The sequence below is a fragment of the Melospiza melodia genome, chromosome 21 (assembly GCF_035770615.1).
Source record: "Melospiza melodia melodia isolate bMelMel2 chromosome 21, bMelMel2.pri, whole genome shotgun sequence".
Classification (NCBI taxonomy): domain Eukaryota; kingdom Metazoa; phylum Chordata; class Aves; order Passeriformes; family Passerellidae; genus Melospiza; species Melospiza melodia.
In genome coordinates this window covers 11,724,098-11,741,331 of record NC_086214.1, presented here as the reverse complement: position 1 = coordinate 11,741,331, position 17,234 = coordinate 11,724,098, and the positions used below count along the sequence as shown (strand labels likewise).

General features: G+C 40.5%; 1 protein-coding gene across 1 annotated transcript in view; it reads right to left on the bottom strand.

Annotated features, from left to right (window-relative positions):
• The window catches only part of PPM1E (protein phosphatase, Mg2+/Mn2+ dependent 1E), a 62,496-nt gene that overhangs the window by 21,435 nt on the left and 23,827 nt on the right, over positions 1 to 17,234 (bottom strand). The window lies entirely within an intron of this gene.

Genomic DNA, 17,234 nt, shown 5'->3' with positions numbered 1-17,234 from the left:
TAAAAAATTTATTCCAAATGCCCCATTTATAATCAGTTGGCTTGCAGACTGATTCTGTTGTGCAGTGCTGTAATTGTGTGCAGGGACACACTGTGTTTGTGCTGTAGCAATGCCTGATGTCAGGAATTCTGGGCCTGCAACACAGGGACAATGCTATTGACCTCTGGAAAGCAATTTCCAAGCCAATGATGAAGTGCCAGATATTATTAATTAAGCCTAAAGTGGGGATGGAACAAGAGAACAGCAATTCCCTTGCACTGATTCCCAGAAAATCCTGCTGCTCTTGTGCATGACGTGCAAGAGAAACAAATGAAAGCAAACATAAAAAACAGTGCAGCACCTTTAAAAGTGTTTTACAGGCAGATGTGTAACTACGGGCAGATTCAAGGATTTCCCAGTGGGGCACATTAAAGATTGGATTGGAACCTCAAGATGACAATTACTGACACTGATGCCCACAGAACAAGATGCTGGAGGGATAAAAGGGGCTCTGTGATTGGGGTGAGTGCTCTTTTAAAGGAAAAACCCTTTAGTTACTCAGAAAGATCCCATCCTAATTCCCACTGTCACTTGTCCTTTGCAGAATTGCAAAGGATAATGGCAGGTTTAGGGGTTTAGGCTTTTTCTTTAAAGGATAATCAAAATGTTTCAGCTATTCTGTTTCACATTAAAGTCCCTAATGCATTCTGTTCTACTGAGCCACATAGTTATTTCAGTCATTCTTAATAAATAACAGTTGCCAGTAGTAGTTAAGCCAACAGATCTGAATTATTTATAGTGTTGAGGAACAGAACAGCAGATAAAATACATTAGGGCTCTGGGTTGTTCTGGCCTGAACGACACAATGGCAGCATTTAGATGTTTTTCACCAGGCTGTAAAATATTCTCTTTCCAATCCTGGTTTAAAAGATTTCCTAAAGAGGCAGCAGCCAAAGCTCCAGCCATCCATCTTCAATAATCACAGTCATGAGCAGCAGGTGAGGGCCTCTCCCAAACCCTGCACTGGCACAAAGTTTGGTTTCATTGGACAGGTTGAATGGTTACTTAGGATTAGTCCTAAATTATTAGAGATAAGCAGAACTTAGGTGTTTACATATTATATAGCATGGCTCTAAGCCTTCCAGTGAATTATTTAAAGTGTTGAACTCAAATATTTCTCTTCTCCCTTTGCCTATAATCCACCCTCCCTTCAGCTGGAAAATGCAAAGATATCACCTGATTTTACAATGGCAAATCCAGCTTCACATTCCAGGCTGCAGCATGGAAATCCTGGGATTTTAAGAGGCCACATCATGAAACATTGAACACACAAAAAGCAACAGGGACAGAAATTATCTTGACATTAACTTGACAAGTTATGTTACACACATGTTGAATTTAATGCTTTTTGTAGCTTCAAAGATGCATTCCAGTATCTGTGCTGATGGGACAATGTGCCTGGGTGGGAATCTGTGGCAATATCTGACTTTGCCACCTTGTGCTGCCATCACAGGGGACTGCAGCATTGGGAAATTCACTGTACAACCAACTCACAAGGAGAATTGTGCCCACAAATGCCAAGGAGAGATTTACACTCAGATGCTGCAGGGAGAAGAGCTGGGGGAGTAGTTGTAGCAACATAAGCTTCAAGCAAACAGTTTTCCTTTTATAGCTCACCTTCCACTTCCTAGATGGATCTATTTACAGCAGGAAATTGTAGCATCTCTAAGGAGTAAAAAGAATTTGAAAAGGACAAAAAAAAAAAAAAAAAAAGAGGAGAAAATCTGGAGAGGTAAAAACCCAACCAAACTTCTTTCTATCAAATACTAATGAAATAGGGGAGGAATAATACTGAAATAGGGGAGGAATAACACTGAAATAGAGGAGGAATAACACTGAAATAGGGGAGGAATAACACTGAAATAGAGGAGGAATAACACTGAAATAGAGGAGGAATAACACTTGGAGGCCATGCCAGGTTGTGGAAGTGGCTCCATGACATTTCAGGCTCTGGGAATGAGGCACAGCATCCCAGGGAGGGACAAGGGACAGGGTCCCTGTGCTCCCCTGCTCCCTCCTCTCCCTGTTCCCAGCTTTATTGAGGATTTGCACTCTGAGGTCACCAAGGTGGGGAAATTCTGTGAGCTCCAAGCAGGGGAATGTGGATTTCCACAGGGCCAGGCAGGTCCTGAGCCCATGGAGCAGAGCCTGCCTGCTGTACACAGCTAAATTTGGCTCTTCTTGCTCACAAAGGCTCTGGGAAGTGATTCCCAACAAGCTGGGGATGTTCCAAACAATTCTGCAGTGCTGTGGCCTCTCTCCTGTCCTAGAAGGTACAGAGAATGATTTAAAACTGGGGAGAGATGTCTTAAAATTACTCCCAGTCCCATTTAAAAAGAAATCTCTGCACATTGTTAAAAGGTCAACTGAAAAAACAATAAGAGCTGCGACATTTCATAGTGTGACATTACAAATCTCACCAGATTATGGACATTGGTTCTCTACCCTGGACTTCTCAATACTTCACAAATTCTCCCACACAAACTCTGCCTGTTCACCACAATCTGGGACTTTGTTTATGCAGCACAATCAGTCTTTAAGTCTTATTTGTTCCATTTGATTTTCTGTGAGATGAGCACGTTCCCAGCACCCATTTCAGAGGTGCCAACACTGCTCATGTCAGAACTGCCCAACAGCTCTGCTTTCCCTCTCCCCCTCCACAAAGAAGATTGTCAACTTTTCCCTAAGCTTATTATCAAACCTGTGATCTCTTCAGAAGAGGCACAAGCTCTAAATATAAGAAAGAATCTGTTACATAATGCCCTGAGCAAGGAGCACACAAGAGCCTGTGGACAGCACGAGCCTGAGTGAAAAGGGAGGAAAATCTGTGACATTACCCAGTGCCAGCCCTTGGGTCTGTCCTGTGCACCCAAAGCACAGAGAACATGGAATAATTGCAAAATTTCAGGGCTTATCCCTAAGAACATGGAATAATGTGCAAAATTTCAGGGTTTATCCCTAAGAACATGGAATAATGTGCAAAATTTCAGGGTTTATCCCTAAGAATGTGGAATAATGTGCAAAATTTCAGGGTTTGTCCCTAAGAACATGGAATAATGTGCAAAATTTCGGGGTTTATCCCTAAGAACATGGAATAATGTGCAAAATTTCAGGGTTTATCCCTAAGAACATGGAATAATGTGCAAAATTTCAGGGTTTGTCCCTAAGAATGTGGAATAATGTGCAAAATTTCAGGGTTTATCCCTAAGAACATGGAATAATGTGCAAAATTTCAGGGTTTATCCCTAAGAATGTGGAATAATGTGCAAAATTTCAGGGTTTATCCCTAAGAACATGAAGTAATGTGCAAAATTTCGGGGTTTGTCCCTAAAAATGTGGAATAATGTGCAACCTTTCAGGGTTTATCCCTATGGAAGGTAAACAAATGCAAACAGGTGACATTGCCTGGAAGTTGATTCGGGATGTGACAGGAATTTACTCAGATCTGAAGAAATGTTCCCCAAGCATGAGCAGGAGTTGTTTGAAGCTGCATTGTAAATAATGCACTGGTGGGACTGACTCAGCCCATGATGAGGAGGCTGAAATGGAGCAGGGACACAGCTCTAATCAGCACTTAAGAGAGTTCCTCAGGAGCCACACTATCAATTACCCTGGTAATACATATTCAGGGAGGCAGGGATAGCAGACAGAGAGAATAGCAAATCAAAACATTAATAAAAAATAAGGAACCTTTGGAGACAAATGATTATCCTCTATGTCTACAGTGCTTTGTGCATTCCCAAAGGATTTAAAATCTAAAAATAAATGATTACTTCTAGCAGCACTGACATCCAAGCTACCTTGGATAAAAAGCAGCAAATTGCTAACCATGGATAGCAACATTACACAACTGTTTGGAACAAACAGCAAGAAATGGACCATGCTGGAGAGAACAGCAGGTCTCTACACAGAAATTGAGGGTAAAATGTAATGAGAATAATGTGAATATCACCTGTGATGGGATAAAAATGAGAATTGCCTGCCTTGATATCTCATCCTCAAACTCCATCATCCTTCTCTCATCATTCTTTAGCACCACACTGAGACAGTGCCTTGAAGGAAAATGCTCAACATCTGCAGCTGAAATACATTTTTATATATATATATATTTTTAAAAATATATTTATATATATATATACATACATAGATACATTATATATATGTATATATATACATACATAGATACATTATATATATATATATACATACATACATACATATATACATATATATATGTATATATATATATATATATATATATATATATATATATATATATATATATATATACACACATGTGTGTGTGTGTTTAAATATCAGTAATCACCACACAGATTCCTTGGAAAAAGAAAGAGCAAATATTCCTTAGAATAGACAGAAGATCAAATGTCTCACAAAATTTTAAAACAACAAAAAAAGGAGGAAATCTAGAGAGGAAAAAACCCAACCAAACTTCCTTCTATTAAATAGTAATGAAATATGTAGCTAATGCAGAAATTACTAAAACCCCAGGCAAAGTAATGTTTTGAAAATAAATTCAATCAATTCTGTCCCCAAAACACACACTGGTAATGGTATTGGTAGAGAAAACCATCTAGCAATGATTAAAAAAATAAAGAACCAAATGGGCCTCTGCAAGGCACAGCTCTGGAGTAAAGGCAGCAGTAAATTAGAATAGTAATTATATAAACACAAAATAACAAATCCAGGAGGAGAAAATCAAGGAAAAATAAAACAAGTAGATTTTCTTAGATGGAAGAGAGATTTCTGTGAAAGATTTAGAGAAGAGCCATGAAAGTGCAAGAATTTTTAACTGTTAACAAAGCACCAAATGTTAAAAAAGAAATCAGTATTCCAGATGCAGCCTGGAAAGTGCAATGGATGATTTCTGCTGGGTTTATCTGTGAAACACTGCTAATAGCACAGAATTGGATCTATCAGGAGCACAGGCAGGCAGCCCCAAGATTCCTCAGGGGCACAGAGGTCTCAAATCCAAATGCAGGTGGTGCCCCCAGCCCAGTGAGCTCCTTAATGAGGCACGGAGGCGACAGCAGAGACACAACTGCCACGGGTTACGCTGAAAATAATAGAGCAAGGCAAAAATAAAGATTAGCAACAGCAGCTGAGCTCTGAGATAACGCAGGGGAAGTTGGTGTTAAAGCAGGATTTGAGCTCTAATAAGGCAGCAGTGGTAAATTGGAAGATGTAACATGATAGGAGGCTGAGCAGTGCTCCCAGGTCTGGGGCTGACAAATGACACCTCTGCCAGCAAATCATTTAATCCCTGCACCTCCATCCATCCAGGAGACAAAGAGCTCCATTGCCTTAAAACTTTGGAAGAGCACCATGAAATTTAATTTATTAATGCCTGAAAACTGTGCTTTAATCCTTAGATGGAAAGGGCTGGGGAAGGACAAGGTATTTACAAAGTTACCACTGCCTCCTCAAATATTTTTGTATTTTTGTGTTTTCTTCAGTGAATCCTCATCTGCTTCTGTTCTGCTTCAGCTCATGATTCCACAGCATGTCTTGACTTAGAGATGTTAAAAACCAATAATGGACTGATGGCAAAATGCTCATGGTGTTTTCTAATATTTAATGTGGGTTTTTTGATGATGATCATCATAATTTCCTGAAATCATGCATTTTATTTGTAGATTTTTAGTAGTACCAAAGACAGACAAAGAAAATCCCCTCATTCCCAAGTAAAGCTCAGCAAGGCTGGAGCCTGAGCTCTGATTTGCTTTCACCTGCCTGAGATGGCAGCAAAGGGAAATGCTCAGGACAACAAAATAGAGACATAAGAAAGCAGCAAAGAAAATCCAAAGTGATGCCCACAAGAGTGGAACTGACCCCAGTGTGCCACTGAGAGCTCAGGCAGAGCAAAAAGTGTCACCCACAGGGACAGCCTGGGGCAGCAGGGCTGAGAATCCAATCAGGGAAACCTCCCAGGCTCCTGCTTGCAGCTGAATATTAATTCTGGATATTCAGGAGAACTTGCCAAGAACAATTGCACTGTTCCTCCTGAGCCTTCAGCTCTGAGTCACCATCACATTATGGAAAGGTGAGCACAGCACAGAAGGGGAAATTACCTGGGTTTTGTTTATTTATCAACAAATAAATAATTTATTATACATATAATACTTCTCTATTTAATATTTCTTTATTTATTATATAACATTTATTATAAATATTATAAATAATTCTTACATCTTCTCTTTTTAAAAAGTACTATGAAAATGTCATTATCTTCACAGGGATCAATGATATTCCTGGGCATGAAAGAAAGAGGTTTTTGTGTTTGATGGAGAACTTGGAATCTCTGCTGCTCTCCCTCTCCTGCAGGAATGGCTCAAAGGAATAAAGGGATATTCCTTTAGTGTTCTTCCTCCTGCCCCAATCTACCTAGCAAGGAATCTGGAGAAACTGGAAAGAAATATTAGCATTTATAACCATTTCTTAAATCCAGATCTCATCTTGCCAGAAGGAAAATGTCCATTTTTGATAGCAAGTTTTATTTAGGCTGAAAAAGGAATATATGTGGCCCTTTTAGTACATGTGTTCAGTTGAATGTGATGTCAGTTGCAAACAAAAGTGAATATTACTGATTTTAACACCTCAGTGATCAAAGCTCTTCTCTGACGCAGGGAACAAGAAAAATTAGCAGGGAAAAGAACAGAGGGCATGAAAAATGTGCAGGGAAAAGAACAATAAAGTACAATAAGACACGTCTGAGTAACTGCTCAGGTTCTGATATCTGCAAAACCTGACCAAGAGGGAAAGGAAGAAAAAGAAAGAAAGGAAAAATTAATGGAATGATTGAGATTAATTTGAGTACTTGCTGCTGCAATAATTAAAGACTTCTCTCTTATCATGTGAATGTCTCAGGCACCCCATTCAGGAGGGAGATTGACACACTGATATATTTTACTTCCAAGTTAAAATGGATTTCTCTCCCCTTGCAGCCACTCTGGAATATATTGAAGCAAAATAATGCAGAAGATTGATAAGAGCAAAAACAGTGAATAACATTTAGTCAGGAGTGCAAAGAATTCTGCATCCTGAATCCCCCTTTGACAAAGGAGCAGCAGGAATTGGACATTTCTCCTCTCTGTCTTTTCCAGGGGTTTTTCACCCTCCCACATCCCAGCCCTTGCCCACAGATTTCAAACAAACTCCTCTGGTTCCAAGGATGACAATGAACAGAGAAGATCTCCCAATATTTCCCTTGCACGTCCTTCCAGGTAGAACTCTTTCCTCCAAAAGGGATTGTTGTGAAATGAAGAGAAAGACAAGAAATGTGAAGTGGTCAGGAAATAGGGGAAATTAGAGGATTAAAACCCCTGACTGTGCTCCAGGTTGCCCCAATAATCAGTTTATATCTATTAACTTCAAAGTCTCCCTTGTTGAAATATCATATCTTTAAAAGCCTAAAGCAGCAACCAATTAAAAAAAAAATAAAAAGAGAGTAAACCCCCAGATTTCTCACTCCCTGTACTTAATCCGAGGTTGTTTCCTGATGGAACCCTTGGTAAGTGGGAGTACTCAGGGAGACACTTGGATTTACATAAATCTGAGAGAGAAAAATGCTCTTAGAGTAAGTCCATGGCATGGTTGGGATTGAGTCTGCCAGCAGAAATTACTCCAGGCTGCACAGAGACACAGTGCTGAGTCTCAGGCAAAATTCATAATTAACTTCAGAGTATGTCCTTAAATTCAATCACTGCCCTCCTCTTTGCAACATTAGCACAATATTTACAGGTTATTCATGCACAATATGCCAACTCTAAGTTCTTATTTTACCTTGCTTCTAAGTTCATTTTACCATTGCCACACAAATTTTAAATCTGACTCCCTGCCATTCCTGATAATTTGATTTTTACCCTTTTGAAAGGAACAGTACACATATCATAGCAACACTCAGCAGTTAATGCAATTTAATGCAAAACTACACACAATTTTCAAAATGGATAGTGGAATTCATTTAAGAGTTCTGCTAGACTCAACCTGATATATTGCATCATCATACAGTGGAATAGGTAATAACTTAGGACTTTTTCTTCGTAATGGCCAGTAAATTCAAATTCTAATAGTTCTTCTGTAAGCAATTCATCTGCTAAAGACCCAGGTGCAGCACAAGCCACTCACCAGAAGGCACTGAGGTTCCCAGCTTGGCAAATACAGAAGAGATTTAAAAGAATCATCCATTTGCTTTTTTGGCACAAAAATCCCAACATTCCATGAGCAATTTCTGAGAGATCCATGATGGAAGCAGCAAAGAGCACACCCAGCAATGCCTGGTGGAGAATTTACCAAAAGGATGAGAGAAAGTGGCAGAAGCAAACCCAGATATCTCCTGGGCAAGGTGGACTCTTCAAGCCACTCCTGTCTTATTTTTTCTGGTTAGAATTTAGCTTCCATTTGGGGGAACAAAGGAAACAAAACCAAAAAAAAACCAAACCAAAGCACATTTAGATTTGAGAAGAAATGTGTAAGATGAGTGTATGAAGGTTGTGGAGTAGGAAACAGCAGATGGCTGCAGAGGGACTGCACGCCCCAGTTCACTGCTGGGCCCCTGGTGACGCCAGCAGAGCCCCCAGAGAACTGCAGCCCCAGGATCTCAGATTGTCCCTGCAGGGGACAGGCCCTGCACAGCCTCACCAAAAGGCTCCTCAAGCTGCAGCCATTCCATCCATCCTGTAATGCCCACAGGATTCAAGGATAATGTTTATTTTTTGATATACTGCTCTCCAGCCAAATTATTTCTGCTGCACTAAAGATTTGTTAAAAATGCAAATCAGAGAGCAGTGAGAAGGGTCAAAAGTTTGGAACATGAATAAGTGGTGGCTGAGAAAACACCAGAATTCACACATGGAGCAATGAGGCCCATGAAGACTTGGGGCTGAAAAATTCACAGGAGGGATTCAGAGTGGGCAGAAGGAAAACCTCCCACCTGTAGCTGCCATCACCAGAACTGGAACAGCCCTGCAGAGGCTGTGGGATCTCCAGTGCCAGGATCTGAGGTGAGGTCAGAAAGGAGCTCCCAGGATGGGCTTCAGATTTAGTGACTTCTGCCTTGAGTGGAACCATGGACTCAATGACCTCCTGAGCTGCTTTTCAGCCCTATTTTCTATGGTTTTTCTATTCTATTAAAAACATGTGAAATTTCCCTTAGCTCTTTTCCTTAAAGGAAGGAGGGTAATTCAAGAGGCACGGGATCTCCAGAGCATAGTCCTTAATTAATTAACCTGCTAAGGTAACCTGCAGTCACATTGTGCTGTGGGTGCCCCCTCCAGCTCCTGCCCTACATTCCTGTGGCTTCTGCCTCTGGAATGTGGAGCTGGATCACAGAGAGTGGTGTGGCCTAACTCTGGGAAATCCACGGGAATTGAGGTGACTAATTAGGAATTGTAATCAGGCCCTTAATCCAAGGCAACAGAAAGACATGCCTCTGGAATCCGATTAGCTGCTTAATAATTCAAACCAGGCACCAATAATGGATTGACTGCCTGGGAAAAGCATCTTCATCTGAGGCTCAGCCTCACATCTCCACTGAACTTCCAAGGAAAGAGAAGCCAACCCCCAGCCAGAGTAAAATCCATGAGGTCTCTATGCTGGATGTGACATTTTGGGGTTCTCAGGGCTGTAAATTTCTGTAGGACTGAAGAACCAGCTCTTCTACCTCTTTGTAAGGAACGATTCTGTAATGATTTCAATTCTGACACTTCTCTGCCCCATTTTTAAAAAATTTCAATCATTTTTTAGGGTAGCATCTCCCTCACAGGCAGATCTTTGGGTGCATTGCTGGTAACAGCCTTTGCTGAGCTCCTGTTTTATCCCAGCTGCTGGGAATCAGAACTGAGAGACTTAATTACTGCACCTTTCAATAAGGATTTCATTTTATTTTTGTTCTTTCTGCTGCAAATGCCCATGAATCAGAGGGTCACTTTAAGCACAGAATTCAATTTAATTATACTCAAAGGCATTTTTATCATTAAACAGGTCAACTTATTAAAAAAATATCTTGATTATGAATAATGGAAAGGCTGGCAGGCAATCCAAGAGGGTTTCACTCTGAAAGCTCCCACATCCATTTGTTCAGATTTGTTTACTAAGCACTGGGCAAGGTCCCACTGAATGAAAATGAACATGACAGCATTAACTGAAACTGCATTCAGTATTTAATTGGAAGTAGATTTTCATGCTTATTTATAGATCTTTTAGAAATGTGATTATTTTCCAGTATTTGTAAACTGGACTAATAATTCCTGATAAAGGCAGGGGATGAGGAAACCAACTGAGAATAGGACAGTGAGCTGGTAAAGCCCTTCCCAAGGTGCAGTGATTCCATAAATCAGGCAGGATTGGATCCTTGCTCAGGTAGGAAATGTTTTAATTACATGCCAGGGAGGATGTCTCTGATGGACTATCCTCATGTGAACCACTTGGAAATAGAAAAATCCATGCTGTTCATGAAGACTTGATGTGCAACGCAGAGGAGAGTAAACATTCTGGAGAAAAACCATTCTGGATGGGAGGGAACAGAAGAAAAGCAAAGCTATTTTCATGCTTGGGTCTTTTCAAGGCAAGCATTTGCATATTTTTGCTCTATTTCGTATGCAACTCCGTGTAACATGATTTCTGAGCTATTTATAAGGCTAAGTAGTCAAGTAACTGTGTTTTATATATCCCCTTCCTTTATGCTCCCCATTTTCATTAACTCTTTGTTTTCTAATAGTTCAACAGGCCCAGAATTCATTTATTTATTTAACTCTGTGGTCAATACTAATTTAAAAACTGGTTGTTATTTTTAACCACTTGCTCTAAGTATAAAAAAGAATTAATTCCATTATTTTAAGCTAAAGGCTTTAAAATGTAATAACACAAGGATGCAATGGAAGAAGTAAATTCAAGTTTTTACTGAGTTCCAAAAGGTTTTTACCTTCATCTTTATGTCCTCATGACACAGAAAGGAATCAAACTGCAGAGATAAAAGCTATTACCTGAAAGGAGCCTGATTGCAAAGGCAGCTCCTCTCTGGACCTGGAGGCCTTGGAGCACTTTCCTAATTCAGCCAGGATTACTTTATGACCCTGATCATAGATAACCACAAACACACAGATATCAAATGGAAGAGCTAGAAGCAATTTCTGTTCTTGGAGGAAAGTTGTATTTGCTGCTTCATGGAGGTGTCCAGACACACGAGCAGCAGCTCTCACAAGCCACAGAGACAACATGGCCTTACCACAGCCCTGGATTCTCATTTTTCCTTCTCAGCTTCCTTTTCTACATAAAATCAAACAGGAGACCAGGAAACTGGATTTTATTTGCCATAAATGGTTGCTTATGGCAGACAGGTTTGGTTTTATCAGGAGAACAGATCCATCATGTTCCTCTAAATACCGAAGTTTATTAAAACAGGGATTTATCCAGTTCTCACATCAGTTCTGCTGCTCCTTTCTCTCCCATGGCCTCATCTCTTTCCTCTCCCAGCTCTGAGATAGTTCCTCTCCTGTCCAGGCTGGGAAAGCAGCAGATTTCCTGGTAATGGATTCATCTGCTGCTCTCTGATGATCTATTTTTGCTCAGATGATTCAATTGAATGTTCCTGCAGTGTACAAGGCTGACCTGAGCTCTCTCAGGTGATGACCTGAGGACTACCATTACTTTTATTAGTCATAAAAAATTTCCAAGAAAAATTTCTTATGGAAACAAATCGGAATGAAAGGAAGAAACAAGCAGGGAAAATACAAACTTGCAGCTGCAGTGTGACACTAAAATGTGTTTTATAGTCTCCAGTCAGGTCTCATACTGCTTACATTCATTTTCCAGCTGTTAGATAGTTGATCATTGTTTGTTTGGACACAAGAGCAAAGACATTTCAAATGGCACAGCACTTGGGTGTTTAATTGGAATTCTCTGTAAGAATTTGCCATTTTTTGTTACCATTCTTACAAATTCCTGAGTAGCTCTGTAAATAAGGTCACCCCAAAGAAATTGGGCTGTGTGTGAACAGAACAGAGCAGTTCTTGGTTCTTGTGCTGCCTCCTCACCCTCTTCACTCCTGCACGTGGCCCTTGCAGCCCTCTCTGTCGGTGGCTTTGGCAGGTGGCGGTGCCAAGAATCCCAATGATGTCACCTCTGTCACTTGACACCTCCGAGGACGCCATCCCTGTCACCTCCACACGAACGAGGAGCACAGGGTGCAACAGCACTTCCAGATTCTGGGGGAGGCAAAGGAGCAGCAGAGGCACAGCAGGAGCAAGGGCTTGTGGTGATGGAAGGGCCAAGTTCCCCCTGAAAATCCAGGAATTCACAGGCATGTGCTGGAAGTTTTGGGATCTGGGCTGTCCTTTCTTGCATTCCACTGGAATTTCACTGCAGAAAATGCTCCCTGACCCCAAAGAATTCACAATTTCAATATTGAAATTGTCAGTCAAAAGGAGAGGAAGGAAGGGCAAGAGAAGTGAAGCATTAAAGGCATGAAAAGAATGATGATTTGGCACCCAGGTTAGCCCCACTGCTTGGGAGGGAGATTTCCATTCAAATATTGTTCAGATTATTATGATGAAATTAGGGCAGGTAAGAAGAGCAACTTCCAAACACAGAGGTCTGAACCCCAAGCAAATTGTGCTACAAGAAAGCAGACTCAGAATGATAAGATTCCTAGTGGAATATTAGTCTTGCTGCCACATATGTCAATCCATAAACTTAGGGAAAGGAACACCCAGAATGTAAATTGGACTCAAGGCAAAAGCAGCTGCAAAGCAAAGAATGAGCTGATTTGACACTTGCTAAAAAAAGTCCATTAATCAGAGGAGAAATATTTATGCTTTCAAGTGAGAACAGCAGACTTGAAAAACCAAATATCTGCATAAATTCCTCATTGTATTTCCAGACTTTCAGCCACAACACAACTATTTCTGTGAAAAATGTGATTATACAAGTTTGTGTGTGTGTGTTAGCAATTAGTGAGAGTAGAATTAAGAGATGTCCCACATTGAGAGATCTAAAAATGCCACACAGGTAACATGAAGAGCATTTCAAGCTGACACTGGACCACTGATTAAAACCAGATCATGTTTTATATTATCCAAAAGTGGTGGATATAACCTCCAAGTTGGAATTCATTTTATGCTGCATAATTTCTTCCTATTAAATCTGAGTGGTTCTTTAAAAAGCAAATTATTTGCCAAGGGTATTTTTAATGGGAATTTTGAAAAAATAGCCAATATCTAATCTTAAAGTTCTCCTGAATTTCTGTTGCTATAACAACGCTTGCAAACCTTTTTCCTGTTGAGGACATCTGTAGCTATTTTTACAGGCAACAGCTGGATTTGTCTGTCTGAATTTCACTTACAAGAAAAAGTGTTTTATTTGCTGCCTTTGAACAAGCTTTTAACATAATGACAAATGTCAGAGCCCAGCAGGCTCAGTAGCTGAATAATCTGGTATAAAACATGTATTACATGGCAAAAGTGTAAATTAAGCAACAATTTGATGAAAAGTAGTGAGAATCTCACAGTCCCCCCATGCACAGACAGTTCTTCCTTCCAGATTTAGCACTGGAACAACAAGGGCACAACAAGTCTTTAGAAATGAGATCTTTGATCACAGGAGATGCCACCTTTGTACTTTAAATTTGTCTAAAATTTACCAATACAGAAGAGCAAGAGGCTGACTTGCAATTTCCTGCAGAATGAGGTGTGCCAGGCACCTGGGAACATCCAGCACTCTGAGATGCCCAAATGCACTGACAAGGCCACAGCCAACCCTGCTCATCCTTCTCTAGAAAACTCTCATTCGACAAAAACAACAAATCCAGCCAGGGATGATCATGGAGATGTCTCATAAATAACTGAGCTCTCTCAGCACCTTGCAGGATTGGGCTTTGGGTGATCTTGCCCCCAAATTGTTGATGGCTGTAAGACTGGAGAGAGAAATTTGGAGCTCAGACAAGCAGGGAACGCCCAAATTGGCATTGAGAAAAGGCCATTTCAGTTTAAACCTCCACTTTATGTTGTGCAGGATGTATTTATTACTCTTATTATTGCACATAATTTAGAATATAGGATCATTAGCATGACTCCCTGGAGTGAACTGTTTGAGGATTAGGGAGGAATGAATGATATCCTAATGCTGATTCCAAAGCTCTGCTGCCATGTGTGGGGAGAAGCTGCTGGAAGCTGAGCCTGCCCCCCCAGGCACAGCAGCTCCAGTGCTGCAGAGCCTTTCAGAGCACAAGGAGTCACAAAAGGCTCTGTGCATTCCTGAAAAATTCCCTCCTGCTGTTTCCAAAAAGACCTGTTGGTGATGAACTGCAATCACAAACAGAAATAGCACTGGGACTCTGCTGGGATATTGGAAATACACAATATATGAATTATACAGAGGCAGGACCTGCACCTATGCCTGGGTATTTGGAGAATATTTGCTTTATTTTTCAAACAAAAGAGGGGAAGGCATGACATTTGGTGAGCAGGGTCCTGTATCTTTTATTCTTTCTGATTTTAGCTGTAAATACATAATTACTGTAAATGCATTCACACCTACACAACTCCTAAAGCAGCCCAGAACTGTTCCTGCTCATGTGCTGATCAACAATTACCAATTTCGTGCAGAGACAGGTAAATTGCCAGAGCTTCACCCCAGGACACTTCGTGCTCAGACAGACGCCCACAGTTTCAAGGCAGCACTTTGCACCACAAAAGGCAAAACAAGTCTGAAAATCTGAAAATTTTTTCTTAATAATTTGCTTCCAGCTGATTGCTCCCCACATTCAGATGTGTTCCTACTGCATTTAGACGAGTTCCTACTGCAAAAGTCCTGAGTATGACTTGGAAGCCAAGGAGATTTACAGCCCAGTGGCAGACAATGGTTTTGTTGACACTTTCTAAGCTGAATTTATTGGAGAGCTTCCTGAAGAGCGGAGAAATATTCAATTACCCAGTAAATATCAAAGAACATGCTTGGTGCTGCTGTTCCTGCCTTGGACAGGAATTCCAGGCTTTGAAGTGTGACCTTTTGTTCAGGCCTGCTGGAGTCTGTGTTTAAATTGTGTGCTGCAGAATTGGACACAGTGCTGAGCTTAGGAGTGATTTCCATGCAGGTTTATCCACAATGCAGGGAGCAGCACACAAAGTAGAGACTGAAAGGCCCAAGGCAGCAGTTTTTCAACAATTCTCTAAAAGAACAAACCAACTTCCTCTAAAAAAAGATTAAGAGCAGGGATGTGAAACAATTGAAATTCAATATCTGAACTGTGCCAGGCTGAGGAGCACCTGGATGCTTTGCTGTTGTTAGCAAGGGAATAAAGAAAATAATACAGAGAATAAAACAGCCTTGGGATGCAGCCAGGAGAAAGCAGAGAAATTCTGTCCCAGGATTGATGATCCATGGGAAGGCTCATCTGAAATTCCACTCATTAATTGATTGCTCTGTTATCTACAAGATAAGAGGCCAACAGGCCCAGCAGAGTGCAGGGATGGGACAGGATGGGCACAGAGTGGAAAGCAACTTATTTGTTAGGATGTGGCAAAAAACAAGTAGTTCAAGCAACTGAAAGAATTGGAGAATGACCTTGTGTTAATCAGGTCAGCATGCCCAAGGGAGTGGGAGGGAAATCTCTTTACTTAATAAGATCAGTCTTGATTTTAGAGATAATAGGGACATAATTACAAATTGGTGAGGATGATATGACCTCCAACCCATCTTTGAAATCCTCATCTCAGGATACTTAATAAACCCAGTGAAAGTGGGAAATAAAATGGAGTGAGGAATGATGATCAGAGCCAGTGCCTGGTGGAAAACTCTTCAATAACAACCACACTGAATTTTGAGGAACTGAAAGAAACATTTTAACACCACGTGGAGGAAGATCTATATGCAGCAAAACCTTTTAACACATCTTGTAAAGCAAATTACTTCAATACACTCACACTTTAACAGTGTGGTTTGCAGCTTTAACACACAAAATGAGAGCAAAACAGAGAGAAAATGAACTGGTCTTTCTTTGAAACAACCTCCACACACACCTTCTTGGATAACCTTCCAAAAATGTGGCCTTTTCTGTCTGCTATTTATATTTACTGAGGCTGCTATGATGGGTTTTGGAATAAACTCTCAGCAATCAATCTTTAGAAACACAACAGGACTTGGGTTTTGCACACAGGGATGCAAACATCTGTAACCCTGCAGGTGCTGCCATCTGCTCAGCTATTAGAATTTGTACCCACAAATATCAAACTCTTCCAGGCACTATAAATACCTTTGGTTTCATATTTTGGTGATTTTATGAAGGTTTTAAAAATCCAAACCTTATGCAGAAGGATTAGAAAAAAATAGATGTGTTAGAAAAGGAAGAGAGAGGTTTGGAATGGATATTGGGGAGGAATTTCTTCCTGTGAGGGTTTGAATTGCAGAGAGGATTTCTCCAACAGTGACTGACCTTGAATTAGACCTCAACACTTTAGAAAAAACTTTTGAATTTACCTCATTTCCAGACCATCAGCATTCAGAGCACATGAGTGACACTGATCCCCATGTGCTGAAATTCTGACAGTTACCTTTAAACAGCAGAATCAAAGTAACACCAAAACATTACTAAATCTCTTTGCTACCATTTCCAAATGAATTATTTAATAGCAAACCAAAGAATAAAATTCTAACCCAGTGACTTCAAGATGACATTGCTCTCTGTTCCCAATTTCTGTGTGATCCTCAAGCTGAAATCAAAAGTTGCTCCATAAATTTAATGCTATTTAAGAAATCTAGGGTTTAAAGAAATTTAAAGCAGAAATAACAATAGAGGATAGCTTGGGGGAAAAAAGAAATCAGTGGAAAGCCATGAAATTTCTCAGTGTTCCATCCTTCACGTCACAAATAATCTCTCTGGAGATACAAACACACAGGCAAAATTCAATTAATGCTTTCAAACTGACAGGAGTGGTTAAAAATAATAAAATTAAAGCCTTTTTAATCAGGAGGCATTGCCAAAAGGTGCATGCAGTGAAGGCCAGCACTGATTCCAAGGCCTGGGAAGGATCCAGAGGGCTCCTAAAGCTCCTGGGTCTGTCCTGAGCCATCCCCTGGAAGCTCTTCCCACATCTCCTGGCTGGAGATTGCCTTGCCATGATATATTTCTATGGAATAATAGGGGAAAAATGATGGAAAATGTGAAGATTGCAGGCATGTTC